General features: G+C 43.6%; 1 long non-coding RNA gene across 1 annotated transcript; it reads right to left on the bottom strand.

Annotated features, from left to right (window-relative positions):
* LOC125716410 (uncharacterized) lies at window positions 1-7,536 on the bottom strand. The gene is made up of 2 exons (XR_007384328.1): window positions 6,171-7,536; window positions 1-2,177 (listed from the first exon to the last, which is right to left on the bottom strand). It is a non-coding gene; the product is annotated as an uncharacterized LOC125716410 (long non-coding RNA).

Raw genomic sequence — 7,536 nt, forward strand, 5'->3', positions numbered from 1 at the left:
TTTGTGTTTATTAATTTATTTGATTTGCATTTTGATCATTTTTTTACCTATTTATAACTCAGCCCCGAGATTATCTTCACCCGCTATTAGTTCCAAAAGTGCATTCGATCACTGGTTGTTTCTTTTGTACCTTGTCCTGTTGAGAATCGATCACAAAGCCGAAGTATGTGTTTGCCTACACAAGAAATCGCTTTGTCTCTCAGATAGATGAGTGATTGTTGCGGCGGCTTCCCAGGGGGAACAGAGAGCAGAGGGCCTCTGTGTGCTTCAAGGCAGCTTTTCTTTCTCTTTACGAAACCACGGCCGTAATCCAACAAATCTCCCGTAGAAACATCCAGGACACTTTCCACTGAATTGGTAAATGAGATGGAGGAGGCATGGAAAGTTTTTCCATCACTTTCCACGAGTAACGGAGCCATAAACAAGGGTAAAGGTTCATTGTCAAGTCAAGTGAAGCTTTATTGTCATCTTAGCTACTAGCAGTATACACTGAAACTGAATAACGTTCCTCCTGGACCCACAGTGCAATATTCCTGACAGGACAGACCTAACAGTGCTAAACATTTTTTGAATTTACATAATTTACTATTCCTCAACAGTTCTCCATGATTGTACTCAAAAACCAATACAACATTTGTGGTGTTTATTTACATATGCATCGGTACAGACCTGTGACAATCCAGTCGCTTGTTATAATTGCATATTGTGTGATATGCACTATATGTAGGGATAAATGTATATTGTCTGTATGGTACCTGTGTCAACTTTCAGCACTGCACTATTTAAATTTGCGCAAACCTCTGTACATACCTTGCATTTGCTCCTCACTGTTGTGCATCTTCTACTAAATCTTGTGTTTATTCTCTGCATGTAATTGTTAACCGTCTATTGTCACAGTGTCCCCAACAGTAGCAAGCTGTGCCACCAGCCTTACTTGTGTAGCAATAAAGATTGTGACACTGACATCTTAAGGGGAGGGGAGATGGGGAAGATTACTGCATTTAATATACATCTATAGCTATATTTACTGCCTCTCTTAACCCAGCTACCATTCTACAAGGAATAGGCGACGCTTGTGAAGACCACATATGCAGTATTATGTTTCAGCAGCTAATGCCCTTCCAATCAGCAGTAAAGCTCACCACAGAGAGTGCTGAGGGGTTTTTTGAACAGGAAAACACACACATATACACACACACAAACACACAGAGCTGTACTCATATTTTTTGTGGAGTCCATCCATTCATTTCTATAGGCAAAACCCTAATCCCAACTATGACAACCTTAACCATAAGTAACCAAACAAAATACAAGACTTTTGGCATTTTTAGTTCTTTTTGATTGCAGTCATTTTTTATATATATATAAATTTGAGTTTCCCTTTGTAGGGAATCATACCCACAACCTCTAAATAAAAGGATTTTATCACATTGAGGGAACATTTGGTCCCCACCATATAATATACACACATAACCCACACACACACGCTGGTCTACCTATTTAAATGGGGACTGTCCATTAATTTCTATGGGGAAAAACCTTAATCCCAATCACAACACCCTTCGCCCCCCACCCAGCCCTAGCCTTAACCATGAGTAACCAAACTAAATACAAGACATTTGGCATTTTCACATTTTGATTGCATTCACAGATTTTTATAAATTTGAGGTTATCCAAATGGTGACCTGAAAAACGTCACGGAAACTAAGGAAGTTTTACCACCACTTAGGGGACATTTGGTCCCCAAATGTGACCTATTTAACCCCCCCCACACACACACACACACACACACACTTTCAGTGTTCACTTCAAACCAGCAGGTGGCACCTTGTTTGGCTGATCGTGTAGGACAGAGTCCTGCCACACTCGGGATTCCGCATTCCACCAAGAGGGCCTCGCCCCTCCCCACCCACTCACACGCATACACATCCTCGCTCGGCAAGCTCTGATTTGTCTGGACTGGCCTGGTTGCAGCTGCACAAGCCGGCTTCAGCCTCCATGCGCAGACACACGCGCACATACGCAGACGTGCGCACGCGCATGCACACGCCCGCCATGACAGCTCAGCCTGCAGTATTGGCGTTCTCGCAGCGTCCAACAGGCCTCCCATTCAGATCGCGGCACACTGCGGCATTCATGTGACAGCCAGCTGGATGGGGCTCTCAAGATCCAGGAAACTGGTGGGGAAAAATCAGGAAACACTGTCTGTCTGATCACAACACATTTCTGATCTAAATCTCTCACTGGTCTCGGATCTGTTTGGCTGATCGTGACAGTAAAGACACGTTCACACTGCTTCAGCTAAAGATGATCTGTATATTTTCCTTTTTCCGAGAAAGCAAAGTTAGGGCAAGCTGACCTTCACCCACTTGAAATGTTATTTTTCCGCTCAGAAAAGTGCCTGTAGGGAGAGAATTTCTTTAAATGCGCTTTAAGAAATCTGAACCCAACTTAAGGCTTAGTAAAGATAATATTTATCATCGTTATCATATTCAACCACTCAGCCATTAATCATTGATCCATAATGCAGTTCATACTTTTTTAAAAGCCATTTTTTTATTTTAGAGTTTTATCTTGATTTGCTGAAAAAGGTTTCCTTGCCCTGTAACTTTGGTCTGTTTCCTTTTCTCGTGGCCTAACGTGACCCGCAGTGTGTGTGTGTATGTGTGTGTGTGTGTGTGTGTGTGTGTGTGTGTGTGTGTCTCACAGGGAGTAACTTGCCTCACCGGAGCCTCTGGTTCCTTTGGGGCGTGACAAAGGACAGCCCAGAAACACATTAACAAACAGTCATGACCTCTTGCCGATGGCACAGAAATGTCAGCAAAGGATCAAAAAAAAAAAAAAAAAAAAAGAGGCAAGTGGACGGATTGACAAGCATGCAGCAATACATCTTAAATATCCCTTTATCACAAAAGGTTGACAGCTTATTATACATACATATTATACTTGGATCACTTAGCTACTACTAGGAGTAGACAGTGAGTAACTAAATCTATCCTTAGTCCTGTGATGATGTTTAAGACAGGAAGTAGCCGAGATCATCTTTCCACAGTCACTCGGCACGGTCAGCATACCAGCACTAGAGTCTGAGTTGTAAAAATCACCAACACACCAGAACAAGCCCAACAGGCACAGTTTCCACAGCCTGATGGATCACCATTGTGCCGATTTAGGTCACACACACCGAGCCCAACCGGGCCTGGACACGTCTGACCTCTCAGGGGTGAGGTGGCCCAGGAAGGGTGAGGAAGGCGGCAGCAAGGGCAGCCGGCCAATTACACAGGTTCTACAAAATTTCCACCTCTCTCATTTCCAGGCTTTGACATCATCTCCAGATCTGCAGTACTTGTACTGTCCACTCCTCTTCGCTGCGGCATTTCAAATAAAATTACAAATTAATAATAGCCATGTGAATATGAACTTGATGTATTAGCTCAGAAGAGGAGAGACTTGGCATGCTGCATGTCAGTGCTGTTATAAGACACAAAACAACAAAATGTCAGAATGACCGGGAGTCTGACTCAGTCATTTTCCCATTTGTGTCTTGATCTGGTTTTACAACTGGTGAATCATTCCACTCCATACCTATGAGTTGGACAGCAACTGAATGAAAAAAAAGTGTTCGAGTGACCTACAAGTTTCAGACCCTCATTGAGGACTCAACCTAAGAAACCTAACACCTTCTATTTCGTAAATTTTCTCCTTTAAACGTTCTTTATTTTTGCTGATGCCAAGCCCAATGACTCGGCAGGGAGGTCAGAAGCGAGAAAGCGTGTTTGGAAACAATTGCCAAATATTGCCCCACGACGCGCTTTCAACACGCTAACAGTTTTGGGGGTTGTCCTGGTTATAAAAGCCTCTTGAAAAGCAGTATGGCGTGGTGACAGAACGGTTACACGATCATTTGCTACAGATCTGCCCGGCTAGCTATCATAACCCCGGCTTGTATGGATTCTGATTTCCTGTTTCTGTTGCACAAGCTAATGCACCCACTGTTTCAGGACTTGGTGACATGGCTCTCGGTTTTTCATGAGGTCAGAAGACTGTTAAAAGGCTTTTATAACATCAGGGATCTTCGCACAAGTCACTGAAACACTTTGGGATGCAAGAAAATTGCAGAGTAGTTAAGCACTCACCTTCGCTATTCATGCAAAATAGCTGTTCCCCCTCAAAAATTACAAGCCAAAGCCTTGAAGTACGTGATGGCAGCTTCTTTCAAAAACACACACGATCGTTTAGCTCAGAGTCAAAGTTTTAGCCTGAAAAATTACTAGGTAATAATCGGCATAGCAGTTAAGAATGCTGCTGAAACATAACATCGGGTGAAGACATTCATAAACAAGGTATTGTGCAAGATACCGGTTTGTGCTGAGGAAGCCATATTCTGATATTTCAGAGGAGATATTCACAGTCGATGACACTGGCAGTGAATATGGCAGTGCCAGAAAATGCTTAGTTTTGTTGGAAAACCTTAAGACTTTGGTTACTGTTCTTTATCTTTTCCTTTTCCGTTTGCTTTGGTGACACATGTCGATGTGCAAACCAGAGGAACACTAACCATCATTTGACTTGTTTTGCAAACCTGGGCTAAGAGTGCAGTCTAGCATGTTTAATGCAAGTACTATAGATTTATGGTCAGGTTAAACATTATGTGAGTTAGATGAAGCATTTTTAACCAAGTGGAAATGCTCTTTCTGAGGTCTTCGGTACTGTATTTCAGCTTGTGTTTAACCTCGCACTGAGTGCTAGGTGAGGGGGCTTTCCCCACCCCATGCCCACAGGCCTCCCACCCCAGCCCAGCCACCTCCCCTTCTGGAAACAGCTCAGGTTTTGCACCAGCATCCACCCCACCACTACTCCATTGTCGCGTCGCCACATGCTGCTTCCGGTCTGCCACCCACTCTGGCTGAAATGCAATCAAACGCCGTTTCAATGAATTAAAATTTAAAAACAAAAATTGCCGCCACCTCACCTGCTCTGCACAGCAACAAAGGAAACCTTCTGTCTTGCCAACTCTCACACGTCTGGCGTGACACTCCCACTTTCAGACTCTCACGCAAGAAATCTTACAGCAAATCTATAATATTCCATTACAAACCTGAAATTAGCTACAGCAAAAGTGTTTTGGGTAATTTGCAAGCCCTACAGACTATTTGCCAGGTAATAAAACCGTTACATGCATGTAAATGTGTGTGGAGACTAGTTTTGAATTGAAAATCTCACTCCAGCCAGCTGACCGAAGTTGACAGCCCTTTGCTGGACGCAGGATGCATTGACATTACTGAGTTGGGGGGGGGGGTAGATCTAGGGGGTTAGTGGGGACTGTATGCACTACGTCACAAATGTTTTACTTATACCAACCGGCATTTTCCAGTCTGAATGCCAGCTTCCGATTGGTCAGCTCAGTTTAACTAACCATCCCATCCCAGCTTCATGGGAAAGGTTTTACTCTCACCCTGTAATGCATAAGTAGTTACAGAGGATGGATGGATGTTTAATTAACGTAAAATGCAAATCTTTTTAAGAGCGAGATATTTCATTGGAGTATTTCAGGCTAGGTACTTTTCTAAAAGGTGATATATCAGGCCTCCTCATGGGACTCGAAGCACCCATAAGGCTGCAGGTCCATCTCGGCAAGCCTCACGGCACCTGATTCCGCTGCAGTTTCTGCTGATCTACTCTTAGCTTAGCTGCTCTAGTTCTGTTTTTTTTATTTTTTGCCGTACCGGCTTCTATAATACCAACCCTCAGTAAGTTTGTGACGTTCGCAGTCACCAGCTTCCTGACTGATGACATCATCATCCTGGAAAGGGGCGACCAGGGTTGAGAAATAACAAGCATCCGCAGCGCAGGAAAGCTAAAGTCATCTGTAGACAGCAGCAGAAGCACAAATGCAAAATATGTCATAATAAGGTGAGGTATTTCCTCACAGGACAGCAGAATAAATATTGACAAATTGAAAAAAAATTATTTCCATAAAGCATCTAGTTCTGGATTTGAGCCGTAGCACAACATTAGCACTGTTTGTGTGTGTGTGTGTGTGTGTGTACACACAACACCTTATCTACCAAAAAAAAGGTATCATTCACTCAGGCCACCATGACAGTCTGGGTAACGTGAGTTTGTGGCCTTCAAATAAAGACGAAGGGGAAAAAAGTCAAATCACCCACCTGAGCTAACTCTGCCACTTGCTCCAATAGCTAAACATAGCGAACGGTGATTCCCGTACGTCACGTTCCAAAAACGCAGGCTTTCACCTCTCTCCGTCAAGCCGGCGGAGCGCACGCCCACGCCAAGACAGCAGGTTTCATATTCCTGTTCAGACGTGAACATGGGGCAAGGAGGACACTCGGGTACCATCTCGCACGATGTGCAGTTAAATGCATCTGGTGGCTTCTCATGTACGTTGGGGGTGTCATTCTGCTGTAATGAAAGTAATTCGGTTCAGTTTCTGGATAAATGTGCCTTTTAAGGTGTGAAGTCTAAAATGACAAGTTAAAGAAGAAAAAAAACACGAAACTTCACACGGTGTCTTATTTTGCCATTTTATCAATGTTCTACAGGTCACTGAACCCTAAACTTCCTCAAAAAAGGTCAGCAAAACGGAGTCTTTCAAGCACACGGCACAATAAGTGCGTAATTTTCACAAACATGGGATTTAAAACGCCTCTTCTTCACTTAAGCTCTGACTAACGCCACCGGTGGTACATTCAGATGCATTATGAAATATTACTCATCTGTTTTATTTTCAATGTCAGGCTCCATAGCAGCCAGTCATTTATAGTTTTCCTGTTATTTTCCAAAAATAAATGCAGTCAATAAAAATTCCCCCCCCCCCCCATTAATCTCATTGGTCAGTTTCTAGACACTTTTTATATATTTTTTTCATTCTCATTGTGAATACTCAAAGCACAATTCTGTGCCCGTATTTCTGTTTATGACAAGTTCCAATGCATTACACAAAAGCAGGTTAAATGCATATATTTTCAGGAAGAATATAATAAACGCCAGTTTAAAATACACTGCGTTGCCTTTTTGTTTCCTGCTCCGCCTGTGAAGTTTTTCATCACGTAACTGTAATTAAGGGCTGCTGAAAGTGTGCTTATCTCTGAACGTCACTCAGTGTGTCCCGAAGGCAATGTGGGGACAGCTAAATTCACAACACAATGCACACGTGCAAATGCAAGGTCCTGCATGCGCGTGCAACAAGCAGAGAGAGAGAAGAAGGAGTGGAAGGTGATTTGGCAAGGAGGAGATCGTTATTGGCGTTACCTGAACAGTTCCTCCAACTTAGCAACGGTGCTTTTGCCTGGGGCGCTGTTGCATCACAAGCCAACCTTGACCCTTTAACACAGTGTTTCCCAATCCGGTCCTCAGGGACCCACAGACAGTCCCGACAGGATTCTGAGGGGGAGCAAAAATGCTGACAGTCTGGGAGGGAGCAAAAATGTGCACTGTCTGGCAGGGAGCTGGGAGGGAGCAAAAACATGGAGCGTCTGTGGGTCTCTGGGGACAGGATTGGGAAACAATGCTGTA

This window comes from Brienomyrus brachyistius, chromosome 21, assembly GCF_023856365.1.
Source record: "Brienomyrus brachyistius isolate T26 chromosome 21, BBRACH_0.4, whole genome shotgun sequence".
Taxonomy (NCBI): Eukaryota; Metazoa; Chordata; class Actinopteri; order Osteoglossiformes; family Mormyridae; genus Brienomyrus; species Brienomyrus brachyistius.